The sequence below is a fragment of the Thermobia domestica genome, chromosome 11 (assembly GCF_964235325.1).
Source record: "Thermobia domestica chromosome 11, izTheDome1.hap1.1, whole genome shotgun sequence".
NCBI classification, from domain to species: Eukaryota; Metazoa; Arthropoda; class Insecta; order Zygentoma; family Lepismatidae; genus Thermobia; species Thermobia domestica.
The window spans coordinates 239,193,754-239,206,566 of NC_137464.1; positions in this window are offsets into that span (position 1 = coordinate 239,193,754).

The following is a 12,813-nucleotide window of genomic DNA, read 5'->3' on the forward strand; positions in this document are numbered from 1 at the left end:
TAGAAGTGTCAGGCGTCGAATCTGCCATAACTGAAAAAATTTCCGCCTTTTTTATTTCATCAATATTTTTTTCTTGTTTCTGTTGCAAGTAGCTCTATGAATTCATTCTGTGATTTCCCTCCCAAGTAAGAGACATGATATGGACGCAAATTCCGATCATAAAGCCACTTTTTCATTACACTGCAATGCCTAGACATAAGCTGAATGATTTGCTGAAAGTTTACATTGCAGTCATCGCCCCCACCACGAAATGCCAAACCTGGTCTTCCTAAAGTACGAGCGATGTCAATTAAAATTTTTAAAGCCTGTGTGTTGTAAACATTCTCCTCTTCCTGTCTAATTATCTCCTTCCGTTTTGTTTTACTCAATAGAATGTCAACATGAGTTGTCTTTGAAACAAAATTGCAATAGTCTTGAAGTGCTGCTCTATGTGCTTTCGAAGAAAAGTGTTGTGCCAATTTGCCGTCTTTAGACTTTTCAATGCTTTTCATTCTATGCCACTGCCTTACACCTAGTCGAACCCAAGCTTTATCAGCACATTCTCTGCCAACACCCTCTGGAAAAAAAAACTGCAAACGAAACAAAATGCTGCGTCTTTCTCAATGCTGTATTCAATATGAGTAATGATGTGAGGTGGAAAATTTTCCGGAAAATTTTCCGTTCTAAAAAATATCAGTAATCAAGTAACAATTCCTCAGCAATCATAAAATTGGTTGAATTCATGTGCAGAAATGTTAAAAAGTGAAAGATTGTTTAAAGAATCTGAAAATTTTTATGGCTGAGACAATTTTCAGGATTATGTAGGAACAAGTTAAACAATTTTTCATGAATCGAAATATTTTCTGTCTTATACGGAAAACTTGAAGAACTTTTTATGAGTCGGAAAATTTTCATCATTTTGAAGCAAAAAGTAAAACAACTTTTCGTGAATCGAAAAGTTTTATTGCTCTGTAGAAACAAGTGAAAAGGATTTTCATAGATCGGAAAATTTTCATCACGATGTAGAAACAAGAGGAAAAAACTTTCCATAAGCCGGAAAATTTTGGATATTATGTACAGTGATGTTAGGTGGAAAATTTTCCACTGTATTTAACTCACATTCAGCTATAAAATTGAATTTCTGCAGAGGAAAGTTAGTCAGCAACAAATTATAATTTTCCAATTAGTTTTCGGGAACCTTAAAATTTTCTAATATTTCAAGTTGGGAAGTAAAATTTTACACAGTGTTTCTCTCTCTCTCTCTTCATCTACAAGCTCCTTCGTTGCTAAGCGGTTAGCATACGCGCCTTTGGCATGGAAGACCTGGCTTTGATTCCCAGCGGGAGCTCATGTAGTTCAGATTTCACGTTAATCAGTTGGTTCCATCTTATATAGTCTCGCTGCTGAAAGGGACGTTAAACTCAAAATCAACTCAATTCAACTCCTCTCTCTCTCTCTCTCTCTCTCTCTGTGTGTGTGTGTGTGTGTGTATGCAAAGTGCAGAGAACATATATTGAGTACGTAGCGTACAAATATCCCATTCTATTATTTAAAATTTCAATTTCTTAAAAGTCATGAATATTTTCCGATTCATAAAAACATACTCCGCTTATTCCTACATCGTTGTTTAGCCGTAAAATTTATTGGTAATAAATATTGTCTTAAAAAGTTTCATGAAGTGAAAATCTAACGCTTCTTCATTTCAAGAATGTTTCAAAAACTTCAATGCGTTCTTCCCTCAGAATCTACCTTTGATCTTACAATATTAGATTTCGTCCGTTTAATACGCATAAGTCGGTTTTCTCATAGCTTTACTACTTTTATAGAATTACATACTGCAACATTTATAAATAAGTAGATATAATATAAAGTGCCTACTGTAAATTTTTGACTACCCAAAATTCGAGTTTAAGTAACTCATGAAAGCAAATACTGACCATTTTCTGGAAATAAACATATATTTATTCATATATTCATTCAGAAGAGAAAGTGAAATATTAACTAATAAGGAAGCTGATTTGTGTAGTTGTTCTTCCAATAAAACGATAAAAGAAACACAAAAAGCAGCACTATTAGCGCTACGTTCTAAAAGCAAGTAATTTCATTTTAATTTACAAAATAAACAACATATTTCTTATATACATATATATATATAAGTCTCAGTATTACACTGAGTCAGTATTACATACTTTAGATCATATACGCACACAAGCAATATCGATCGGATTGTCTCTCAATTACTCAAAATGCGAAATTGGCTTTCTAGGAGTAACAAATGCTGAAACTCAAAATCTATGTGACAGATTCAACGAGGCGGCGCCTGGAATTAAATTATTAACATCTTCTAACGCCGAACTGCTAGGAGCGGCTCTTACACCAGACACAAGGAGCAAGATATTACTGGAAAAGATTTCATCTTTAGATCATCTACTTTCACGCCTTTCCAAACTTTCTGCACATTCAGCATTTTATCTCCTCAGAGCATCTTTCTCGATCCCAAGATTGTTGTATTTTCTACGTTGTTCCCCCTCCTGGAGGGACGATAATCTACTTGAGAAATTCGACTATGCTATTAAAACAGGATTGGAGAATATTCTTAATTGCACCCTCAGTGATGAAGCATGGCTACAAGCATCACTACCAGTTAGAAATGGAGGTCTTGGAATACGTCGCGCCACGGATCTGGCTATCCCGTCTTTTCTGGCCTCTTTCTATAGTTCAAGACCATTGATTGGAACCCTCCTTCAGAGAGAAGATGAAGTCACTAACCCGGATGTGCAGGACTGCATAGCCAGATGGTCAAATTTAGTTGGGTCAGACCCCCCGGCTCCCGAAATCGAAATAATCAGTCAGTCTGGGACGAGCCTATCGTGAATTACCGTTTGGATTCATTATTGCAGACTTCTAATAACATCGAAGATAAGGCCAGATTACTTGCTGTCATGTCCCCTGAAAACGGAGCATGGCTTCAAGCGCTACCTTCACCTTCTCTCGGCCTACACCTAGACAACGAAAGCTTCCGTGTGTCCGTTGCTCTTCGACTAGGAGCAAATATATGCGAACAACACCATTGCCCAAGATGCAACGCTCTCGTAGATAAAAGACGTTTACACGGTCTGTCATGCAAAAGCAGTGTCGGCAGACATTCACGCCATTCGAATGTGAATGACATCATTTTGAGAGCCTTAACATCCGCAGGGGTGCCAGCAGTGAGAGAACCAATTGGGTGCAGCCGTTCAGACGGAAAAAGGTCGGATGGTATGACTTTAGTGCCCTGGAAGCAAGGAAAGTCGTTGATTTGGGATTGTAGCAGTTTAAAAAAAAAGACCACTGCAATGAAAATTACGTCTGAACTCAATTCCGGTCTACAGAACCCGGTTTCGTCGCAAACAGTGCGACGGGAACTTCATAAAATGAAAGTTCATGGCAAAGCCGCAATCCCCAAACCCCTGGTCACAGCAATAAATGCGAAGAGGCATATCGATCGGTGCAAGGACCAAAAGGCGTGGACTCATGAGCAGTAGAAACACCTAATGTGGTCCGATGAATCGACCTTCACCTTGTTTCGAACAACCGGTCGTGTTTACGTATGGAGAACACCGTCGCAGGCCTATGATATAGACTTTCTGCTCCCAACTGTAAAGTACGTGGGTGGTTCTGTTACAGTATGGGCAGTGATATCGTGGTATTCTGCAGGTCCCATCATAGCCCCGCATGGAATGATGAATGCTAAGGCGTATGAGGCCATTTTGGGGACCAGGTTTTACCCATGGCCCAAATATTGTTCCGTGATGGTGATGGCATCTACCAAGATAATTTGGCACCCTGTCACGCTGCAAAAACGGTGAAATCATGGTTTGAGGAGCGTGACCAAGAGCTATCACACCTCTCCTGGGTTCCACAATCACGAAATCTGAACATCATTGAGCCATTGTAGTCTGAGTTAGAAATGCGTGTTCGCTCTCATTACTCTCCGCTAGCATTCCTTAACGAACTGGAGCATGTTTTGGAGGAACAATGGTACAACATTCCACACACCACGATTCAGGGGCTGTATACGTCCATTCCACGTCGGATCCAAGCGGTTTTGGACACAAAAAGAGGCCCCACACCAAACTAGGTACGATTTTCACACTTTTGCAAACGTTTTAGATTTTTTGTTCTACCCCTGTACATTACACACACAACTAATTATAATGTCAGTGATATATGATGTTCATTAGGCAAAATATTCCAGACAATAAAGATGCATATTAGACTGGAGAAATGGTTATCCTTCGTTTTTCATTATCATTTAGCCATGAAACAAACGTCTGATAGATATGCAACCAATGTATAGAACTTTGTTCAGTTGGGATGTATAATGCGTAGGATATTATGCTTTTAAAAAAATACATTTCCAGTGTATTGTCTGTCAAACAAATAAATGCATGATTTCTACGGGATAGTATCTTGCCCCTTGCTGCTATGAAAATAAAATACTACACATTACCCCATATCATTTCGCCAGTAGCTTCCTATTTGCTGATCAGTTAAAACAGTATTCCTGGGCATCGTGGGGGAAAATGTATTTGCTTTCTCGAGCATTGTACGAAAAACAGAAAGACTGAACGCAATAAAAGCAAAGAAACAAGGAAAAATTCAATGCGATGTACAGTGCTTGGACTCTTTCGACAAATCACTCAACGTAGCGCTTTCCTTGCAAGCAGGTTTTGATGGTGTAATCAGTAACACCGTGGGCTAAGTTCACGGGGTCCTCGGATCGATTTTTCGTGAAGACATAAGTTTTTTTCTTTATGACAATAGTAATTATTTAAAATTATCCAGTCATCCGAGAAAAGGAAATTCTGTAGAAACACAACATTTCACTTTTGTATTTACACTATCGCGAAAAAATATGATCATTTCTTGCATTTCAAACCGTAGACAATAAATTAGTGAATAATGTTTTTCGGTCTTTTATAAACAATGTCCAGTGAGTTGTTGTAGGCAGAGCTCTACACTGTATAACTTAAAGTCACAAGTTTCTTAGGAAAACGGTGTCCATTTATTATTATTACTATTATTATTATTATTATTATTATTATTATTATTATTATTATTATTATTATTATTATTACTTGAATGACAAAAGAAGGAAAGAAAAAGACACATAGTCGAAGCTATGAATAGAAACAGAAGAGATATCCTTTATATTAGATTCTTTTTAGAATTACTTGATAATATTATTACATTTATGGATTGACAGTATCGTATAATTATTATTTTGAGAATAAGAAAAGGAGTATAAATATTTGTTAGCTGGTAACAGTAATGAATTTTGTTTCGCCCTTCTTCTAGATAGGTTGAGTTGATTTTGAGTTTAATATCCCTTTCTGCAGCAAGGCTATATGAGACGGGACCTACTGATTAACGTGGAATCCGAACCACATGACCTCCTGCCAGGAATCGAACCCGGGTTTTTTTTGGTAGAAAGGTGAAGTGATACCTTGACTAGAGTTGTAAGTTCGATCACTATTTGTAATTTGTGCCGTTCCTTTAATGCTCTTCAATGCTTTATCAACGTTGCATGTAGCGTTAAAGCTAATAATAACCTACTGGCCAAATCACATGTAAAATTGGAAGACCGATTTAGTTGTGTAAATTCGTACACAGATTCGAGGTAACGTAGTCAGAGTATGTCTCTCCATCCTCCCTCGTAGAGTATTCGACACCAAGGTAGTCTGAAGACCTAGTAGTCCACCAATCGATTACCGTGCATGCAAAACTATTTTTATTTCTTGACCATAAGTAGAAAAGGCAAAAAACGACTCGAGATGCATGAAGTTTACAGCTAACAAAGTAAGACCGAACCAAAGGTATGGGTCATTATGTAAGTTCTTTAAAGAAACAATAAAATGGAGGAAAGTTGTTCTGTCTATGTCTAAGAACAAAGTATAATTAAAAAAAGAAACTACACTTCCATCCAGAACTTTTGTCGCATTTCTTTCAAAATTACATAAATAGAAATAACTCTCTTTCTTATGACAGAAAATGTTAAATGTCTTCTCAGAAATATGCAGAAAAAGAAAACTAATATTTCTAAAAAAGAAACATTTCTGTAAAAGAATTAAGAAATAAAGAAGTTATAACTAATAAAAAAAATCTCCGAAACTCATCGCCAAATTCTAAGTTCCGTTTTCGTAAGCGTGGCAAATGCGCGGCGAAATTTGCAGAGAGAGAGAGAAAGAAATTTATCCTTTATTTAGAAATACAACGTAAATCTTTCATAATCTTAGTTACTACACATATTGCACAGCTCTAATAATAATAGGAATTAAACATTTTATACATAAGCCAACAAATAAAAACAAATAAGCCACAAATTATGCCAAGCGATCAAGTAGTTGGTGGTAGTGAATATCTGATATGCGTCTACTAAGAGAACGAACCTTAACATGCCTTCATAGAGTTTACGGTTAGAGCGCGCTCCTCAAGGGTTTTGTTTTTATCCACGATCATTAGTTCAAATGCCATACCTTACGTCTTTTTTTTTTTTTTTTTTTTTTTTGAAAAGCTTGATTCTATCGATTTCTTAAACAGCAATGTTTTGTTCTAATAATGTTGATTAGTATTATCGTCTTCATTCTAGTTTATTTGAATATTTCCAAATAATCCAGAATTACGTCCTTATTACAATTATCAAGAATTTTATAAAAAGAGGAAACTTCATTTCTAATCATCATCCTAACCGGAAGGGGAATCTTATAAATATTTGAAATGGTAATTAACATATGACTAAATTTTAATGAAACATTACTAAAATAAAACATTTACTCCGAATAGTCTCTGCAAGTAATTTGTAGAAAATGGACAGAAATAACGAACATAAACTATTAGTTGTCAATTAAAAGTGTAGTAGCGATAGTTCAAACCAAAATAGAATATTCACTCTTTGCTTCATAAAAATAATAAACATTTTACAAAAAAAAAAAAATATCTTTTGGCTATATCGCATATATGTTTTAGTAATTAAATAAATTAAATACATATATAATGTATAATTTAATCACCTTGACTCGATAGCTGATTGCGAAGGTGAAGATAATGAATATTACTACAAAGCTAGGGGCCGCAGTAGCCCAGTGGAAGTCCGTGGGTGTAGCTGAGCAGCCTAGGGTGTTAGACTGACGATCGCGAGGTTTTCGAGTCCCTCTGCATGGGAGGAATTTTAACTGTCCTCGATGTTTGTTTCTGTGTTCATGTCCCTGTCGATTCTAGTAGTCCTGAAATGTGATCGAAATAGAGAATAAGTCAGGAAGTTAAAAAGTGGTAGAGAGTTCTCCTCTGGTGCATATGGTCCCTGGTTCGATCCCAGCTCGCGCCAAGTGAACTTTGTGGTGGACACAGTGTGTGTGGGTTTTTTTTCGGGGTTCTGTTGTTTTTCCCCACTTTCTTTATTCCACCATTTCATTCATTTCTCATAACCACCGCCTCCTATACCCTAGTCGACATAACTACGGGACGTAAAACAGATTGTTTTTTTTTCTTTCTTTTTTTGTTAGAGGTAAATGACTGTAAGTAAAGTACTGTAAATAATTGTGAATAGGATTTTGTACCCTCAGATAAAATATTTGCTTTCAACCCTTCACGTTGGTCTAGCGAGTTGCAGGTGCTCCTTTAGTGTATGCGGTTCTGGGCTCTGTTCCCGGTACAACACAAAAAAATTACATTTTCATTTACTCTTATTAATTGTCTATCATTTTTAACCTGAAGAGTATAAACGAGAAATATCAAACTAAATAATTCCGTTTCAATATTGTCCAGTGATTTCATATTCTCAATCTTCAATTGTTGCGATCGTGCTAAATACTACCATGTGTATACAATAGCAGAAAACCACTTTCTGTTATCTAATAACCATTTTGTTCTATGAGATAAACGTTGAAGCAGGAAATGATTAACTTAAGCAACTTGCGATTTGAACAGAGAGTAAACAGAGGAGTTGAAATCTATCCTTGGGACAGTGAATCGATTGCAAGATCCGTTCTCTTTATATTTTACCATTTTTTCTCTGATACCTGTCGACAAACGGACGGACGAACGGACGATAGCTGTTCTATAAATCTTTAGATACTTATGCATAACACAGTTTGGAAATCTCATACCAAAAGTGAACCTTATTCCTTTGTGCATTGAATTCCAATTTTCAGTATAGAACATTAGCTTCTGCCAGCAATCAAAACTGGATAATAGAAGTTTGTCTGTAGTGAATGACATGAGAAAACTTTGTCGTTTCCAAATACATTCACCTATACTTGATTTGTGTGATAGACTTCATGTAGAAACGAAAAGATTACTTTATTCGTTTAAGACTACTGTGCTAAGCACAACACAGAACACGTACGCACGAGCTACAAGCTAGTGGTTAGATGGGTCACGCAGGTAACCTGCCTAAAGCAAAGACATCTTTCCACAGCAGTAATGGTAGCCTAAGAATTAACACAAACAATTCTTGAATCTTTGAACAACCTCAAAAAGACCAAATTCAAGTTCGGATCAGCTGCGACAAGCTAATAGTATACACATGAAAATGAAATGAAATGAAATCTTTGAGTTTTACGTCCCACGTTTATGCCGGTTAGGCTAAAGGACACGGTGATGATGAGTAATGAATGAAATGGTGGAATGAAGAAAGTGGGAGGAAACGGGAGAACCCCGAGAAAACCCACGCACACGGTGTTTGTCCACCACAAAGTTCACTTGGCGGGGGCTGGGATTGAACCCGGCACCCCAAGCACCAGAAGTGAACGCTCTACCACTGAGCCACCGCGGCCCTAGTATACACATGGTAGTATTTTGCACGATCGCAACAATTGAAGATTGAGAATATGAAATCACTGGACAATATTAAAACGGAATTATTTAGTTTAATATTTCTCGTTTATACTCTTCAGGTTAAAAATGGTAGACAATTAATAAGAGTAAATGAAAAGGTAATTTTTTTGTGTTCTAGCGGGAATAGAGCCCAGAACCGCATACACTAAAGGAGTACCTGCAACTTGCTAGACCAACGGGAAGGGTTAAAAGCTAATGTCTTATCTGAGGGTACAAAATTCTATTCACAATTATTTACAGTATTTTACTTAGTCATTTACCTCTAACAAAAAGAGAAAGAAAAAGCAATCTGTTTTACGTCCCGTAGTTATGTCGACTAGGGTAAAAGTGGCTGTGGTTATGAGAAATGAATGAAATGGTGGAATAAAGAAAGTAGGGAAAACAGGAGAACCCCGAGAAAACCCACACACACACGCTGTGTCCACCACAAAGTTCACTTGGCGCGAGCTGAGATCGAACTAGGAACCCTATGCACCAGAGGTGAACTCTCTACCACTTTTTTAACTTCCTGACTTATTCTCTATTTCGATCACATTTCAGGACTACTAGAATCGACAGGGACATGAACACAGAAACATATATGACAGTTAAAATTCCTCCCATGCAGAGGGACTCGAAAACCTCGCGATCGTTCAGTCTAACACCTCAGGCTGCTCAGCTACATCCACCTGCTTCCACTGGGCCACTACGGCCCCTAGCTTTGTAACGGTTTGTAGTAATATTCATTATCTTCACCTTCGCAATCAACTATCTAGTCATGGTGATTAAATTATACATTATATATGTACTTTATTTATTTATTTACTAAAACATATATGCGATACACCCAAAAGATCATTATTTTTTGTAAAATGTTTATTATTTTCATGAAGAAACAGTGAATATTCTTCTTGGGTTTAGAACCATCGCTACTACACTTTTAATTGACAACTGATGGTTTGTTCATTATTTCTGTCCATTTTCTACAAATTACTTGTAGAGACTATTCGGAGTAAATGTTTTATTTTAGTAATGTTTCATTAAAATTTAGTCACATATTAATTACCATTTCAAATATTTATAAGTTTCCCCTTCCGGTTAGGATGATGATTAGAAATGAAGTTTCCTCTTTTTATAAAATTCTTGATAATTGTAATAAGGACGTAATTCTGCATTATTTGGAAATATTCAAATAAACTAGAATGAAGACGATAATACTAAGCAATATTATTAGAACAAAACATAGCTGTTTACGAAATTGATAGAATCAAGTTTTTCTTTTTTTAAAAAAAAAGACGTAGTGTATGGGATTCGAACTAATGATCGTGAATATAAACAAAACCCTTGAGGAGCGTGCGCTAACCGTATATTCTACGAAGATATGTCAAGGTTTACTCTCTTAGTAGACGCATATCAGAAAATCACTACCACAAACTACTTGATCGCTTGGCATAATTTGTGGCTTATTTGTTTTTATTTGTTGGCTTATGTATAAAATGTTTAATTCCTATTATTATTAGAGCTGTGCAATATGTGTAGTAACTAAGATTATGAAAGATTTACGTTGTATTTCTAAATAAAGGATAAATTTCTTTCTCTCTCTCTCTGCAAATTTCGCCGCGCATTTGCCACGCTTACGAAAACGGAACTTAGAATTTGGCGATGAGTTTCGGAGATTTTTTTTATTAGTTATAACTTCTTTATTTCTTAATTCTTTTACAGAAATGTTTCTTTTTTAGAAATATTAGTTTTCTTTTTCTGCATATTTCTGAGAAGACATTTAACATTTTCTATCATAAGAAAGAGAGTTATTTCTATTTATGTAATTTTGAAAGAAATGCGACAAAAGTTCTGGATGGAAGTGTAGTTTCTTTTTTTAATTATACTTTGTTCTTAGACATAGACAAAACAACTTTCCTCCATTTTATTGTTTCTTTAAACAAATTACATAATGACCCATACCTTTGGTTTGGTTTTACTTGTTAGCTGTAAAATTCAAACGTCTCTATTCTTTTTTTACCTTTTCTACTTGTGCTCAAGAAATAAAAATGGTTTTGCATGCACGGTAATCAGTTGGTGGACTACAAGATCTTCAGACTACCTTGCTATCGAATACTCTACGAGGGAGGATGGAGAGACATACTCTGACTACGTTACCTCGAATCTGTGTACGAATTTACACAACTAAATCGGTCTTCCAATTTTACATGTGATTTGGCCAGTAGGTTATTATTAGCTTTAACGCTACATACAACGTTTGGTAAAGCATTGAAGAGCATTAAAGGAACGGCACAAATTACAAATAGTGATCGAACTTACAACTCTAGTCAAGGTATCACCTCACCTTCCTACCTAAAATACCCGGGTTCGATTCCTGGCAGGAGCTCATGTGGTTCGGATTCCACGTTAATCAGTAGGTCCCGTCTCATATAGCCTTGCTGCAGAAAGGGATATTAAACTCAAAATCAACTCAACCTATCTAGAAGAAGGGCGAAACAAAATTCATTACTGTTACCAGCTAACAAATATTTATACTTCTTTTCTTATTCTCAAAATAATAATTATACGATACTGTCAATCCATAAATGTAATAATATTATCAAGTAATTCTAAAAAGAATCTGATATAAATTATATCTCTTCTGTTTCTATTCATAGCTTCGACTATGTGTCTTTTTCTTTCCTTCTTTTGTCATTCAAGTAATAATAATTTTAATAATAATAATAATAATAATAATAATAATAATAATAATAATAATAATAATAATAATAATAATAATAATAATTGGACACCGTTTTCCTAAGAAACTTGTGACTTTAAGGTATACAGTGTAGAGCTCTGCCTACAACAACACACTGGACATTGTTTATAAAAGACCGAAAAACATTATTCACTAATTTATTGTCTACGGTTTGAAATGCAAGAAATGATCATATTTTTTCGCGATAATGTAAATACAAAAGTGAAATGTTGTGTTTCTACAGAATTTCCTTTTCTCGGATGACTGGATAATTTTAAATAATTACTATTGTCATAAAAAATCGTATGTCTTCACGGGGAATCGATCTGAGGACCCCGTGAACTTGAGTCCACGGTGTTACCGATTACACCATCAAAACTTGCTTACAACGAAAGCGCTACATTGAGTGATTTGTCGAAAGAGTCCAAGCACTTTACATCGCATTGTATTTTTTTTCCTAGTTTCGTTTTTATTAGTTCACTCTTTGTGTTTTTCGTACAATGCACGTAAAAGCAAATACATTTTTCGCCACGATGCCCAGGAATACTGTTATAACTGATCAGCAAATAGGGAGCTACTGGCGAAATGATATGGGGTAATGTGTAGTATTTTATTTTCATAACAGCAAGGGGCAAGATACTATCTCGCAGAAAACATGCATTTATTTGTTTGACAGACAATACCCCTAAAAAATGTAATAAAGAAATAACGGCCATTTAAAAAAATCCATTAAAACTAAACAATCACAAAATTTGCCATCGATCAGTGAAAAAGGCATCTTCCTAGAGCTTCTGGTTTCCGAGACGTCATTATCAAAAGAATTAGCCACGAACACATAAAATGTCCAGATACATAAACTTTTCTTGACCACAAACATATAAACCTAACATTTTAATATATACCGTTGATTTTTCTGTTTTAAATATTAAAATGTTTTAACTATGCTACTTTCTTTCCTTCTGTGGCAATAATAATAATAATAATAATAATAATAATAATAATAATAATAATAATAATAATAATAATAATAATAAAGGAATAACATAATTACAATACCAAGTACATAAACATTACTTTCCCATACAGAAAAATTAATATTTGCCACGACGGGATTTGAACCCAGGTAGCTGCAATGGGAGTTTATCGCTTTCACAATTTTTTTTAAACAAATCGCACCAATCGGATATTGTTCGCCACTGGCACTTCATGTCCTTTCGACGTATTCCAAACACTACAGG